General features: G+C 38.3%; 1 pseudogene; it reads right to left on the bottom strand.

Moving 5' to 3' along the window:
- Positions 1 to 3462: 3462 nt before the first annotated feature.
- On the bottom strand, positions 3463 to 8173 carry LOC105005359 (annotated as a pseudogene).
- Positions 8174 to 17014: the final 8841 nt, after the last annotated feature.

A 17014-nucleotide genomic window follows, 5' to 3' on the forward strand; every position in this document is an offset into this window, starting at 1 on the left:
ATTCTTTGGCATTACCTTTCTTTGGGATTGGAATGAAAACTGACCTTTTCCAGTCCTTTGGCCACTGCTGAGTTTTCCAAATTTGCTGGCATATTGAGTGCAGCACTTTCACAGCATCATCTTTCAGGATTTGAAAGAGCTCATCTGGAATTCCATCACCTCCACTAGCTTTGTTTGTAGTGATGCTTTCTAAGGCCCACATGACTTCACATTCCAGGATGTCTGGCTCTAGGTCAGTGATCACACCATCGTGATCATCTGGGTCATGAAGATCTTTTTTGTATAGTTCTTCTGTATATTCTTGCCACCTCTTCTTAATATCTTCTGCTTCTGTTTGGTTCATACCATTTCTGTCCTTTATCGAGCCCATCTTTGTATGAAATATTCCCTTGGTATCTCTAATTTTCTTGAAGTGATCCTTCGTCTTTCCCATTCTGTAGTTTTCCTCTATTTATTTGCATTGATCGCTGAGTAAGGCTTTCTTATCTCTTCTCACTATTCTTTGGAACTCTGCATTCAGATGTTTATATATTTCCTTTTCTCCTTTGCTTTTCACTTCTCTTCTTTTCACAGCTATTTGTAAGGCCTCCCCAGACAGCTATTTTGCTTTTTTGCATTTCTTTTCCATGGGGATGGTCTTGATCCCTGTCTCCTGTACAGTGTCACGAACCTCTGACCATAGTTCATCAGGCACTCTATCTGTCACATCTAGTCCCTTAAATCTATTTCTCACTTCCACTGTATAATCATAAGGGATTTGATTTAGGTCATATCTGAATGGTCTAGTGGTTTTCGTTACTTTCTGCAATTTAAGTCTGAATTTGGCAATAAGGAGCTCATGATCTGAGCCACAGTCAGCTCCCAGTCTTTTTTTTTGCTGACTGTATAGAGCTTCTCCATCTTTGGCTTCAAAGAATATAATCAATATGATTTCAGTGTTGAACATCTGGTGATGTCCATGTGTAGAGTCTTCTCTTGTGTTGTTGGAAGAGGGTATTTGCTATGTCCAGTGTGTTCTTTTGGCAAAACTCTATTAGCCTTTGCCCTGCTTCATTCTGTATTCCAAGGCCAAATTTTCCTGTTACTCCAGGTGTTTCTTGACTTCTTATTTTTGCATTCCAGTCCCCTATAATGAAAAGGACATCTTTTTTGGGTGTTAGTTCTAAAAGGTCTTGTAAGTCTTCATATAACTATTCAACATCAGCTTCTTCAGCGTTCCTGGTTGGGGCATAGACTTGGATTACTGTGATATTGAATGGTTTGCCTTGGAAACAAACAGACATCATTCTGTCGTTTTTGAGACTGCATCCAAGTACTGCATTTCAGACTCTTTTGTTGACCATGATGGCTACTCCATTTCTTCTAAGGGATTCCTTCCCGCAATAGTAGATATAATGCTCATCTGAGTTAAATTCACCCATTCCAGTCCATTTTAGTTCTCTGATTTGTAGAATGTCGATGTTCACTCTTGCCATCTCTTGTTTGACCACTCCCAATTTGCCTTGATTCATGGACCTAACATTCCAGGTTCCTATGCAATATTGCTCTTTACAGTATCCGACCTTGCTTCTATCATGAGTCACATCCACAACTAGGTATTGCTTTTGCTTTGACTCCATCCCTTTATTCTTTCTTAAGTTATTTCTCCACTGATCTCCAGTAGCATATTGGGCACCTACTGACCTGGGGAGTTCCTCTTTCAGTATCCTATCATTTTGCCTTCTCATATTGTTCATGGAGTTCTCAAGGCAAGAATACTGAAGTGGTTTGCCATTCCCTTCTCCAGTGGACCACATTCTGTCAGACCTCTCCACCATGACCCACCCATCTTGAGTGGCCCCACAGGACTTGGCTTAGTTTCATTGAGTTAGACAAGGCTGTGGTCCATGAGATTAGATTGACTAGTTTTCTGTGATTATGGTTTCAGTGCGTCTGCCTTCTGATGCCCTCTCACAATACCTACCATCTTAACTTGGATTTCTCTTACCTTGTACGTGGAGTATCTCTTCATGGCTGTTCCAGCAAAGAGCAGCTGCTGCTCCTTACCTTGGAGGAGGGGTATCTCCTCACCTCCGCCCCTCCTTACCTTGAATGTGGAGTAGCTCCTCTTGGCCCTCCTGCACTCGGGCAGCCACCACTCCTTGGACGTGGGGTTGCTCCTCTAAGCCGCAGTCCCTGACCTCGGGCTGGGGTAACTCCTCTTGGCCGCTCCTGTGCCGTCGCAGCCTGGCACTTTCGGCCACTGCTCCTGACTTTGGACGTTGGGTACCTCCTCTTGGCCGCCGTCCCTGACCTCCGATGTGGGGTAGCTCCTTTCGGGCACGCTTCTGTGAGATCCGTTGCAGCCGGCGTGCTTCATTTGGGTTACAGAACCCAAGTAAAGTTAAGTGATTGCCTAAATGACTCACTTGCCAAAAATGCACAATGACAAAAACATACATTTCTGCAACTTTTTGGGTAATGGGAAAATAGATTTTTTTAAATCAATTTTATTTGATAATATGAATTCTACTGAAAAAAAAAAAGAAGGGGAAGGCTGAAATGGCAATCTCAGAGAAGAACAGGCAGATAAAGGGGTTCCATGCCCTGATTATTTTTGCTAGGAAGGTTGGGATTCATATTTTTCCTCCTTCCCTCTTCCTTTCTTCCTGCCTTCTTTCTCCTTTTCAAATATTTTTTTCATACTCCTTGAATGTAGAAAAATCTACATTCAGGGGTAATGACCTAAAGAAATCAATTAAGCTGGTAAACTCAACTTCAACTCCAAGTTGTCTCTGAGTGATACCACCTAGTCAGAATGGAATAAGAATATTATATGTATATATTTCTGGGGATAAAATGATGAGAAATAAATTTTACATGTTTCTTTTTGTGATTTTCCTTTTACTGTGTTAGATAAGAAGGTTAGTTATTAATGCTTTGAGAGGAACATCTTCCCACAGGGTAAAGTAACAAAAGGACATTTGTAGCAATATGAGCCTGGGAGCTGAAAAACACTCCAGGTACAGCACTCAGACTAGAAATATATTAGACTAAATTCTTCAAAATTTTTCAACTGAAACCATATGAATGGAAAGTTTTCCTTGTCTGAGAAAGGATCAAATCTTATCAGGTAAAAAATATTATTTCCTGAGAAGCAAGAATCTTGTTGTGAATCTACTAAAGTTTGGTCTATAAATACTTACATAGTCTATTTAAGAAACTGGCGTGTTTGTTATACAAAGAAACTGTCTATTCAGAACAATAAAAAGCTTGACATTTTCTTCAGATTTTAACATTTGAGAGTCAAATATATTTAAATGCTTGTATGTATGTATTAAAACTGGTTTTATCATAGATGTTGTAATGTAAATATTTAAGATGACAGTGAAAATTTTGTTTTCCTTTGTATGCTACAATTATTTAAAATCAACTTGATGTTGCTAAACAACTTGAAATTTTTTGTTATGTCTTGGTTTTGTTTTATTTTTCTGTTTCACCAATACCAGTTGATGATTCTTTGCACTATGAAACCAAAAGAAAAAAAAAAGGGAGAGAGAGAACAAACTGTGAACATTAATATTAATGCATGTTTTGTAAATTGAATTTTATGTTATGGTACCAGTTTTGCAATTTAAGACTAACTAGGTTTGGGCTCCAAAATCACTGCAGATGGTTACTGCAGCCATGAAATTAAAAGACGCTTACTTCTTGGAAGAAAATTTATGACCAACCTGGATAGCATATTCAAAAGCAGAGACATTACTTTGCCAACAAAGGTTCGTCTAGTCAAGGCTATGGTTTTTCCTGTGGTCATGTATGGATGTGAGAGTTGGACTGTGAAGAAGGCTGAGCGCTGAAGAACTGATGCTTTTGAACTGTGCTGTTGGAGAAGACTCTTGAAAGTTCCTTGGACTGCAAGGAGATCCAACCAGTCCATTCTGAAGGAGATCAGCCCTGGGATTTCTTTGGAAGGAATGATGCTCAAGCTGGAACTCCAGTACTTTGGCCAGCTCATGCGAAGAGTTGACTCATTGGAAAAGACTCTGATGCTGGGAGGGATTGGGGGCAGGAGGAGAAGGGCACGACAGAGGATGAGATGGCTAGATGGCACCACTGACTAGATGGACATGAGTCTGAGTGATCTCCAGGAGTTGGTGATGGACAGGGAGGCCTGGCGTGCTGCAATTCATGGGGTCGCCAAGAGTCGGACACGACTGAGCGACTGAACTGAACTGAGGCATTCCTCATTTTATTTATTTTCACATAAGTAGAAATTTCTCCCAAAATACCACGAAGAGATATATTTATGGGTTGAATTATGTCTACCCCTGGAAAAAAAAAAAATTGTGATCTTAATCCCAGGTATCTCAGAATGTCATCTTATCTAGAGATAGGGTCTTTATTGGAGAAGGAAATGGCAACCCACTCCAGTGTTCTTGCCTGGAGAATCCCAGGGACAGGGGAGCCTCGTGGGCTGCCGTCTACAGGTTCGCACAGAGTCGGACGCAACTGAAGTGACTTAGGAGCAGCAGGGTCTTTATAGCAGTAATTAACTCAGAATTAGATCAGTATAGTGGGCCTTAATCCTTTATGACTGGTTTCTTATGGAAAGTGTGATTTCGGACACAGAGGCATACAGAGAAGGAAAATAACATGAATACACAGGGGAAACATCATCTATAAGGCAACGAATGCCTAAGGCTACCACAAAGTAAAGAAGAGGCATAGAATAGGTTTTCCCCCCACAGCCCTCAGAAAGAAAAAACACTGCTGACATTTTGATTTTGAGATCCTAGTCTCTAGGACTATGTGACAGACATGTTGTTTAAGCTACCTAGTTTGTGGTGCTCAATTACTATACCCCCAAGAAACTAATAAAAGATATTTGTCCAAAGTCATTGTTGAGATGATATATTTAGGATCTGGATACTATATAGATCATCCTGTGGAATTACTAACCCAGTGTCATTGTTATTGAGAAATTTAGGAGATGATGATTACTTTGAGAGATTAGTATTACATAGAAATTCTCCGCCCTGGAGTAAATATAAAGAGCAATGACTATGTACTCTCTACAGGAGTTCTCTCAGTTGAGAAAAAAGTCAAAAATAGAAAAAAAAAAAAAACTGAAATGATGGGAAGACAGAAATAAGATTATGTAATAGTGAGATTCTCTATAGAATGAATTCTAAGAAAACGTCATATTTCTGTCCACTAGTTGACAAATCGTGTGTAATTCTCACTGCTTGAATGTGAGCAAGACTTGTAAATATGAATTTTACTTGCTTAATTATGTTACTTTACATGGCAAAAACTGGGAAAGGAGTAGGTCAAGGCTGTATACTGTCACACTGCTTATTTAACTTATATGTAGAGTACACCACACAAAATGCCAAGATGGATGAATCACAAGCTGGAATCAAGATTGGTGGCAGAAATATAACAAACTTAAGATATACAGATGATACCACTCTAATGGCAGAAAGTGAAGATGAACTAAAAAGCCTCTTGATGAAGGTAAAAGAGAAGAGTGAAAAAACAGGTTTAAAACTCAACATTCAAAAAACAAAGATCATGGCATCTGGTCTCATTACTTCATGGTAAATATATGGGAGGGGAGTGGAAAACAGTGAGAGATTTTATTTTCTTGTGCTCCAAAATTACTGTGAATGGTGACTGCAGCCATAAAATTAAAAGATGCTTGCTCCTTGGAAGAAAATCTATGACAAAACTAGTCAGCATGGTAAAAATCAGAGACATCACTTTGAAGACAAAGGTCCACATAGGCAAAGCTATGGTGTTTCAGTAGTCAGGTATAGATGTGAGAGTTGCACATAAAGAAGGCTGAGTGCTGTAGAACTGATGATTTCAAGCTGTGGTGCTGAAGAAGACTCTTGAGAGTCCCTTAGGCTGCAAGGAAATCAAACCAGTCAATCCTAAAGGAAATCAATCCTGAATATTCATTGGAAGGACTGATGCTAAATCGGAAGCTCCAATACTTCAGCCACCTGACTCATTGGGGAAAAAACCCTGATACTGTGAAAGATAGAGGGCAGGAGGGAAAAGGAGTGACAGATGAGATGGTTGGATGGCATCCCCAACTCAGTTGACATGAGTCTGAGCAAACTCAGGGAGATAGTAAAGGACAGGGAAGCCTAATGTGCTGCAGTCCATGGGGCTGCAAAGAGTCAGACACAATTTAGTGACTGAACAACAACAACATAAAGCAAAAAAGATTTTGGAAATGTAATTTTAATTACATTTGCTTCTATTTGCAGCAAAGAATCCACCTGCAATGCTGGAGACCTAGGTTCAATCCCTGGGTCAGGAAGATCCTCTGAAGAAGGGAATGGCTACTCACTCCAGTATTCTAGACTGGAAAATTCCATAGACAGAGGATTCTGGTGGGCCACAGTCCATGGGGTTGCAAAGAGTCAGACACAACTGAGAGACTAACAATTTCACTCTTCACTTTTACAGTTGGAGGGTCTTTAAATGTACAACTGGGGGTGGGGGAAAGTCTTTTTCTCTTTTGAGGCAAAGAAGGAAAATCACTCCTCAAAACCCAGCAAATCTGACTGTGAGATCTTTAATACTGTGCAATCTCCTCAGTCTCTCTCTCTCTCTTTTTTTTTTTTTTTTTTGCAGTGGAGCAAGAAATCCAAGTCTAATCCAAGTTACAGAAAACAAGACAGTGATGGCTATAAAGGGAGTGATCTGAAGCAGCAGTCTCTTTTCCCTCCCACATCCAATATATGTGCTTTGCAGAAGACAAAAGTAACAGGTCCACAGAATACAACGGCTAGAATTACAAAAGTTCATTCATTCAAGGGTGGTTGAAGACAGGAAAGACAAGTGAGAGGTTAAATGGCACAGGGAGGAAAAGTCCTGAAATCAGTCCAGGTGTGGGGCTGGCAGATGCTAGAAAAGAGCTGCAGAAAAACTTGTGGTCCTTTCACTTTTCACTGGTGTTTAAAATCCATGCAGGGAGATTCTGCCTTACCTGCACCAGAGACAAAAATCCCCATTCCTCAGAGAGACTGGAATGTGCACAGGGCCCTTGGCACAGTGGGTCCTGCCTTCCCTGGTTGGGGAGGTGAACAAGGTAAAGAACTGCCATGGAATCCTTCCTGTCTCACCCATCTCCACTGGATGGCAGATGACTCCAGGGACCAGCAGCAGGTCCCTGAATTTGCAGGAGATGGGTGAGGTGAGGGGAACTTCTCTGCAGAAGTGGAGCTACTGAGGGCAGACTGCAGGTAGACCATCTTATGGAGGACTCTGTTGCTTAAGAAAACCACCAAGGAGAAGAGGTGCAATTGGAAAAGATATGCTTTTGCAGAGATCTTTGCTTCATTGGTGCTGATAATGAATAAAGGAAAGAGGACAGACAAGAGGCATCCATTGACTGTGTAGGAGGACTTCATCACTGTGAGAAAATCAAGGGCAAACTGAATCCAAAGTAGTAAAGCCCATTTTTTTTATGTTTGACAACCACTGGTGTATTTCAGTTCCTTTATTGAACCAATGATATTTGAAGAAGTGTAGTGAGTAGAGAAGAGATGTATATAGGAGGCCAACCAGCTGACCAGCAAGATGGATGGGAAAGAGACTCACAAACATCCTCTGGAGAAGGAAGAGAGCCCACAGCACAATGTTGAAGAGCGTATCAGCTATTATTCGGCTAATGCTAGGGAATGGGTGAGGCTTCCTCTCTGATACCTCAAATGCCAGCTCAATAATGTCCTGAAACAAAATAGGGTTCACAGCTTTGCTAAACACAAACAGGAGGAGCACCCAAACAACAATGAAATTTGATGTGAGGAAGCATTCCAACTGCAAACAAACGTCCCCATTTCGTGATGGCTCACCAGTAATTTGGGCCATTAATGACTAAGCACAGGAACAAGCACTCGATAAAACAAGAGGAGACTGAACCAGAACAACGCCACCATTCTACGTACAGCATTGAAAATTTCTACTGACAATACAGGTTCACACTCCTGTTTCCTTACTATACTCTGGACTCTCCTCTGAGCCAGGATCCTAATTGTTCTTTTTCCACTGTTCCTCTCTCTCTTGCTGAATTCAAGCATCTAGCTTTGAGATGGTATTAATAGAAATTCCCCAGATGGAGTCTTTGATTCCCCCTGGAAAGGCCCTGCAGAAAGGTTTTGACACCGTCAGCCATCTCTTCACCATCCAACCTATCAATTATACAAAGGAGATAGAAATGTCTCCAAATCTTTCATCATGAAGGACTTGGCAGCTTTGCTGCTATGGTTCTACTGGGCCAGACCCTTCTCCAGCCCTGCCCTTGGCCACCAAAGGTCCACTAGGCTCTTCAGCATCATTCTGTACTGATACTCTGGCTTCCACTCAGGCCACTGTCATCTCCATTCGGCATGCCCAGACCACATGGGGCCCCTACAATTTTTAAAAGAGAAAAAAACTAAGCCAACTGTGGAGAAAAAAGGAATTAAAAATAATCAATCCAAAAGAACACAAAAGACAAAATCTGATGCAACTAATAGAAAAACAACTAGCAGTTAGATAAATTTTAATCACGAGCCTCAATGACTCCATTAAGGTATACTGTCTAAACACAGCAATAAAAGGTAAAGATTTTCAAAGTGGAAAAAAATCCACCTATATGCTGTTTATAAGAAACCCACTTTAATTATAAAGATATACATGAGTTAAACTGAAATGATGGAAAAATCCAATCTACTTTTTTAAAAAGCTGGAATATTTATATTAATATGGGAATAAACAGATTTTGATACAAAAAGTACTAGGTCCAGAAGATTGTTATTCAAGGATAAAGAAATCAATTTTCAATGAATATATAACAACATTAAAAGTGAAAGCAACTAAGAAAAAATTCCCCAAATTGCAAAACTGAAAGAATGCAAAGCAAAATAGACAAATTCACCATGATATATGCAAATATATATGTTATATATATTACTTATATATATATATATGTGTGTGTGTGTGTGTGTGTGTGTTACTTATTAGTGGATATAGGGAGCATTGAAAAGAACCCTCCCCTATGGGCCTCTGTTCTTGGTAAGGATGCAAAGAGTAATCTGAAGTCTTACCCATGGCAAAAACAAGATTATTGAAGAAACAACTGGAAAAACAGCTCAAGGGAGAGATGGACCAAGCCAAGAGAGGCACTGGACCCTGGTTTATAGAAGGAAGAACATAAAGAACACCTCAGCAGAGAGGTGGGACCAAGCCAAGAGAGGCTCTGGCGCCAGAATGATGAGGTATGCAGGTTTTTCAAGACAGGGCTTTTAGATGTTCATCCAGGTAGGCGAGGACTGAGAGTTTTGATTGACAGTCTGTAATGAAGGAGACCCCAGTTTGATTCCTGGGTAGGGAGGACCCTCTGGAGAAGGGATAGGCTACCCATTCCAATAATCTTGGAATTCTCTTGTGGCTCATTTGGTAAATAATCTTCCTGCAATGCGGGAGACCTGGGTTCAATCTCTGTGTCGGGAAGATCTCCAGGAGAAGGGAAAGGCGACCCACTCCTGTGAGTAGAGAATTCCATGGACTATAAGTCCATGGGGTTGCAAAGAGTAGGACATGACTGAGCGACTTTCACTTTTTCTGCAAGTTACATAACCACAGCTCTATTGTACATGTCTTTACCATAATTCAATCTGTTATAATCAGATGTATGCATATATAGATATTTATGAACCTTTAATTGGCTCCCTGCTGCCTAAGGTCACCTGAGGACACAGCTGTGCATCAGGGGTGCATATGCGGGAGTTGGAGAAGCCCCTGTAGTTATTTGTATCCACTGTGCATCTGGGGCACAAACGTCAGAGTTGGACCCATCTCTATGCTTATTTTGTAGCATATCTGTGAGCTCTTCTGGGCCATGTTGGGGCGTGTCTGGGGTGGGGTTTAGAGATCAGCTTGAATCTTTTTTTAGCTAGGCCACCCCTCCTTACTCATGCCTAACTTCCTGTTTAACATTACCTTTCAGTAATTAGTAGAAAAACAGTAGAACTAGTACATAGAAAATCAGTGCAATTATATATATAGAAGCCCTGAACAACCGTAACGACTTATAAGTTAACATGGACAGAACACTCCACCCACAGCAGCCAAATATGCATTTTAAAATATGTTCACCTGGAACATTCACAAACAGAACATTTTTCTGAGTCATAAAACAAAGCTTAGCAAATTGAAAAAATTAAATTATATGAAGTGTTTTTCTCCAGATTAAAACAGATTAATCTAAATATTGATAACAGATAAATTTATGGAAAATCTCAAATATTAATATTTTAAGTTAAAGCAACACACTTCTAAATACACCATGGTTCAAAAATAAAATCACAAAAAAATTAGAATATATTTTGAGTTGGTTGAAAATGAAGACGCAACATATCTTCATTTGGTAAAGTCATCATTACTGAAAAGTTATAACATTTCAGGCTTATGTTACAAAGACACGCAGGTCTCAATTCATTGATCTAAGGTCCCACATCAAGAAACTGGAAAAAGAGGAGCAAATTAAACTCAAGGCAAGAATAAGGAAGGGAATAGTAAATATAACAGCAGAAACTGAAAACTAAAAGCACAATACAGAATATTAATTAATCAAGCCTGGTTCTTTGAAAATAATTAATGAAATTGTAAACCTCTAACCACATTAACCAAGAAAAAAAAAAGCACAGATCATAAATATTAAAAATAAAATTGAGTCTATCTCTACCACAGAAAGAGTAAACACAATTAATGAATACTAAAAACAACTCTGTGTCTGTAAATTTGATACTTTTTATAAAATAGAAAATTCTCAAAAGACAGAGTATCATATTTCACATTAAAAATTATACATAAGTAGTATATATTAAAGAAATAAATTCTACCAACTGAGCTATCAGGGAAATTTATCTTCTTCTAGGACTTACTATCAATTATACTTTATATATATACAGTATGTATGTATATGTATAATATATGTTACTAACACAATTGACAAATATTCATATTGTCAGTCTTTTCTTACTGCCTCATAAGGATCCCTGAACCTTTTTCCAAATGTTTCAATTGTTTTTGAATCTCTTTTCAGGTAGGATAATTTTTGTTAATCTATCTTCAAGTTCACTAAGTCTTTACCATTCTACTATAGAGTTTATCCAGAGAATATTTTCACCTCAGATATTGTACGCTAGCTCTAATACTTAACTTTGATTATATGTTATATAATCACTTTACCTGCTGAGATATTCTTTTATTTATTATACTATTCTCAAGTGCATTACTCTAAACCTTTGAGTATATTTGGTGAAAATCTTTAGGATCAACATCATCTTGTGCGCAAGCACCTTTGATCTGGAATTTGTAGCCATGATAAACTCTTCCTTGCACTCTCCTAAAAGCACATTCTTTGACTTCTATAGCTTTATGTTCAGTGATAATGAATTATGCATAAAGGGTATCTCAACAATAATATGTTGTGAACAGGTAGATATTATATATGTGTACTATTTTCAAAGTTTATACTAACTGGAGGTGGAGGCATTATTTTACCTGCTCTCATACAGCTATCAGGCATCATGAGATCAAGAAAGTTCCCAAGATTCTGTGAACAAAATTTTAAAGTTAATCTAGCATGCCTAGAAACCTGTGGCTAATAAAGGGACACTGGTAGTTTTAACACAATCTATATCGGCATTTTCATATAATCCTTCACTCTTCTGAGTAAAACTGATGCCTGTCTGGTTCCCTAAAATTAGTTTCAATGGAAATGCCCTTCTTTCCATTTCTTATTCATAATGTCAGCTACTTTTATACAGCTGCATTTGGAATATATTCATCTTGTCATAAAAAGCAAATCTACCATCGATTGCTGAATGTAAGACAGCAAGGAGGTTTGATGGTATTCATAGAGCATATCACACTTCTTTTGAGATGTCTTTGCCATCAGAAAATAATGTGAATAGTTTGAAAAGGTTCACTGACAAACCTCTAGCGTGCTACTGAAATGTCGTTTATCTCTGCACTCGTATTGATTTTCATAAAGAGCTGAAATTTGAAATATACTTAATATTTGAATTTTGTACTTCTGTAAAAGCTATAAATATGTTACTCAAAAACTTTTAAAATATTAACTGACATTCTGAAAAGGTGTTATCATAAATTGTAAGTATGATTTTGAAAACAATTCAGGAGAATTATATTTAAATATGCTTTTTCTAAGTGTACCATTTTTACAGTGAGAATAATGAATACAAGATGATATGAAATAGTTTCAGTTTTTAACTTACTTAAAAGGCAGTTTTCAGTTCATCAAAATAATACACAAGGGGTAAGTTTATAGAATTGATGTCTTAGATGTATTTGCAAATATGATGATAAATATAAACAAAGTAATCTTTTTAAAAAACCTTGTTTATTTTACTCATCAGGTTAATGACTAAAAGAAGATAATATATAAAAATTTAAATAAAAGTAAAATATTGATAAATTTATGGTTGTAAATATGAAAGTTCTGTAAAATAACGTGGTTTTTCTGTGGATTATCTTTTCCTATGAACGTTCTAAGGTGTGAAGAGCTTGGATTGAAGAGGAAAAATTAAAATTTTATATAACCTCCTGTTCATTCTGCCTCTGTAACTCAGCTTGCTCCTTGCAAAGCCTGGATCACGTAGATGATGCAGTTTCAGAAAGTGGGGACTTAACAATACTAGGAACTGGAGCTTATCTCACTCACCCTTGCCCTGCTCTTTGCAATTGCCCAGTCCCTGCAAACCTGCTTAATCATGTCTGCCCCTGTAAAGGTCAGGCAGCCCACTCCCTGTCTTGACTGCTGTTCCTGCACACGTGAAACCCCTTAGTTTAAACCAGACTATTAGCTGCTAGTGTTGCCCACTATAGTCCGTCTATAAAAACTCTGTAACCCGTTTGTTCAGGGTTCAGAGCTTGGAGTGTTAACTCCTTTGGGCCCTCCAGCATAATAAACCTGAGTTCTCCAACTCTTTGAGTGTGGTGCTTGGTTTCTCAATTACTGGTTTCTGCAACAGTATTTTATAGGATTTTTTCCTATATAATATAGCATAAATTTATTTTAATAAAATATCTTTTTATATATAGTTCAAAATATTAACAGATCTCCTGTTCTGGGTTCCAATCATCTATTGTGCATTTATTGAAACATAAAAAATTGCAAAGCAACATAAAATAATTAAGGTAGATTTGGAAGAAATAAAAATTGTTATTTTGTTTCACAAATCAAAACATATCTCTTCACTTTTTGGAGTTTTTAGAAACATAAGTGTATTATGTCAAATGGGAAAAATTTTAGAGGGATTTTAAAGAGAAGGGTAATATGACTATTTTAAAGTTTCTATGCAATTTGACACATTAGAACATTTGTAACAACAAATGGCTAGTAAAAATCCAAGAAAATCATCAAGAAAAATAAGTCCAAAACTTGACTGTGGAAGAAATAAGGCTATTTACTACTATAAAACTCTTAAATTGTTACTTAGAGCTTAGCTAGATTGACTCTTAGACATCTTTCTTCATTGTTACAAGTCTGAAGATTCAGATGACTTTTCTAATTCTTTTATAGATTATTGTTAATTTTATAAGCTTTTCAAGTTTTATTCTCAATTTCTTATATTTTTTGATTCCCAAAGCAGTATAATAAACATAATCTAAAAGACACAAAATCATTAAACCTTAACCTTCCTGAACTCTGGGTGTCAAAGTGGTGTTTACTATCACTAGAAAACATTTCAGAGCTTTTGTAATCTATTTTAAACCACATGGATATCACCAGACGGTCAATACTGAAATCAGATTGATTGTATTCTTTGCACCCAAAGATGGAGAAACTTTGTACATTCAGCAAAAACAAGACCTGAAGCTGACTGTGGCTCAGATCAGTAGCTCTTTATTGGAAAATTCATGCTTAAAATGAAGCTGGTAGGGAAAACCATTAGGCTGTTCAGGTATGACCTAAATCAAATCCCTTATGATTATACAGAGGAGGTGACAAATAGATTCAAGGGATTAGATCTGGTACAGACCTGAAGAACTATGGACAGATGTTTGTAACATTATCCAGGAGGTGGTGATCAAGACCACCCCAAAGCAAAAGAAATGCAAGAAGGAGAAATGGTTGTCTGAGGAGGCCTTACAAATAGCTGAGAAAAGAAGAGAAGCAAAAGGCAAAGGAGAAAGGGAAAGATATATTCAATTGAATGCAGAGTTCCAGAGAATAGCAAGGAGAGCTAAGAAGGCCTTCTTAAGTGAACAGTGTACAGAAATAGAGGAAAACAATAGAATAGTGTATTGCTGATCCTGTTTTTAATGCCAGGTGTTTTGGTGTATCTCACTGTCCACACTATTTGCTGAATCCAGGGTAGGCAAGGTACAAGCTAAGAGGCTGGAAGAAGATGCCAGGAGCCTTAGGAACTGCAGACACATTTATTCTCTCCTGGCTGGCACAACAGCTGGAGCAGCAGACGTAACATAACACAACATACCTACACACACCCTCTTTCCTGGATGACACAGTAGCCATAACAATATTTTCTCCTGGCTGATGAAATAGCTGTAGCAGCATTCACAGTATATTCTCTCCTCTCGTGGCAGACACAGCCATGACACAGCAGTAATTCCCCTCACTTTATGGATGAAGTTCCTATATATGTACAGCACAAAGTAGCTCATGACCAAGCGAGTAACTCGTGACACACATGTGCAGTGCTATAAATGATCTCAGCTGTTACATGATCATTATTTATAAAACATGTGGCAACAGAGCCTGAACATGCTATCTTGGATAATTTACTCTCTTCCCACAAATAGGAAAGATGAGAGATACATTCGAGAAAATTGGAGATACCAAGGGAACATTGGATGCAGAGATAGGCCCAATAAATGAAAGAAATGGCAAGGACACAACAGAAGAAGAGATTAAGAAAAGGTGGCAAGTGTATACAAAAGAAGTATAAAAAAGTTATTAAAGACCTAGATAAACATGATGGTATGGTCACTCACCTGGAGCCAAACATCCTGGAGCATAAAGTAAAATGGCCTTAGGAAGTATTGCTATGAATGAGTGGAGGTGATGGAATTCCAGCTGAGCTATTTAAAATCCTAAAAATGATGCCATTTATATGCTGCACTCAATATGCCAGCAAATTTCCACAACTCAGCAGTGGCCACAGAACTGGAAAAGGTCAATTTTCATTCCAATCACAAAGAAAGGCAATGCCAAATAGTGTTAAAACTACCATAGAGCTGTGCTCACTTCACATGCTAGCAAGGTAATACTGAAAATCCTTCAAGCTAGGCTTCAGCATCACAGGAACTGAGAACTTCCAGAAGAGAAAGCTAAACTTAGAAAAGGCAGAGGAACCATAAATCAAATTTCCAACATCTGCTGGATCACAGAAAAAGCAAGTAAATTCTAGAAAAATGTATACTTCTGCTTCACTGACTATGCCAAAGCTTTGACTGTGTGGATAACAACAAACTGTGGACATTTTTGAAAGAGAGGGGGAGGTCAGACCACCTTTTCTGCCTTTGGAGAAACTTGTACATAGGACAAGAAGCAGCAGTTAGAATTGGACATGGAACAACTGACTCATTCAAAATTAGAAAAGTAGTATGTCAAGGCTGTGTATTGTCACCCTGCTTATTTAACTTCTATGCAGAGTACATCATGGGAAATGCCAGACTGGGTGACTCACAAGCTGGAATCAAGATTACTAGGAGAAATACCAAGAACCTCAGATATGCAGATAATACCATTCTAATGGCAGAAAGTGAAGAGGAACTAAAGAGTCTCTTGATGAGAATAAAAGAAGAGAGTTAAAAAAATGGCTCAAACTGAACATTCAAAAACTAGGATCATGGCATCTGGTCCTATCATTTCATGGCAAATAGATGGGGAAAAAGTGGAAACAATAACAGATTTTATTTTCTTGGGCTTCAAAATCACTTCAAATAGTGACTGTGGCTACAAAATTAAAAGACAGTTCCTCCTTGGAAGAAAACCTATGACAAACCTAGGCAGCATAGTAAAAAGTACAAACATCACTTTGCTGACAAACGTACATATAATTAAAGCTATGGTTTTTCCAATAGTCATGTAGGGATGTGAGAATTGGACCATAAAGAAGGCTGAGCACCAAAGAATTGATGCTTTCAAATTGTGCTGCTGAAGAAAACTCTTGAGAGTCTCTTGGATATCTAGGAGAGCAAACTAGTGAATCCTAAATGAAATCAACCCTGAATATTCATTGGAAGGACTACTTCTGAAGCTGAAGCTCCAATAATTTGACCACATACTGCAAAGAGTCAACTCATTGGAAAAGACTCTGATGCTGAGAAAGATTGAGGGCAGGAGGAAAAGGGAGGTGACAGAAGACGAGATGGTTGGATGGTGTCACCTACTCAAGGGATATGAGTTTGAGCAAACTCTGGGAGATATTGAAGGACAGGGAATGGTTGTGTGCTACAGTCAATGAGGTTGCAAAGAGTCAGACATGACTTAGCAACTGAACAACAACGCAATCCATTTTAACTTAGATCATAATAAGGAAGTGACTCTATGAATATCTCTTTTATTAACCCATTTGACTCTGTCTTAGCCATCACCACCATAATATGAGATACCATACACTCCTTATTTATTTAATGAATTGCAATCTAAATGGTCTCCATCTATCTACACAAATATTTTCACAATTTTCGGGTCATCACTTCTTTGACAGAAAGTTATTTGTGAACAACATCTCAATATATGTGTTTTAATTCATTATTTTTAAAAGTATTAGTCAATCAGTCAGTTCAGTTGCTCAGTTGAGTCCGACTCTTTGCAACCCCATGGACTGCAGCACGCCAGGCTTCCCTGTCCATCACCAACTCCCGGAGCTTACTCAAACTCATGGCTATTGGGTCAGTGATGCCATCCAACCATTTACTCTCCTATTGTCCCCTTCTCATGCCTTCAATCTTTCCCAGCATCAGAGGCTTTTCC

This window comes from Bison bison, unplaced genomic scaffold, assembly GCF_000754665.1.
Source record: "Bison bison bison isolate TAMUID 2011002044 unplaced genomic scaffold, Bison_UMD1.0 scf7180017864489, whole genome shotgun sequence".
NCBI classification, from domain to species: domain Eukaryota; kingdom Metazoa; phylum Chordata; class Mammalia; order Artiodactyla; family Bovidae; genus Bison; species Bison bison.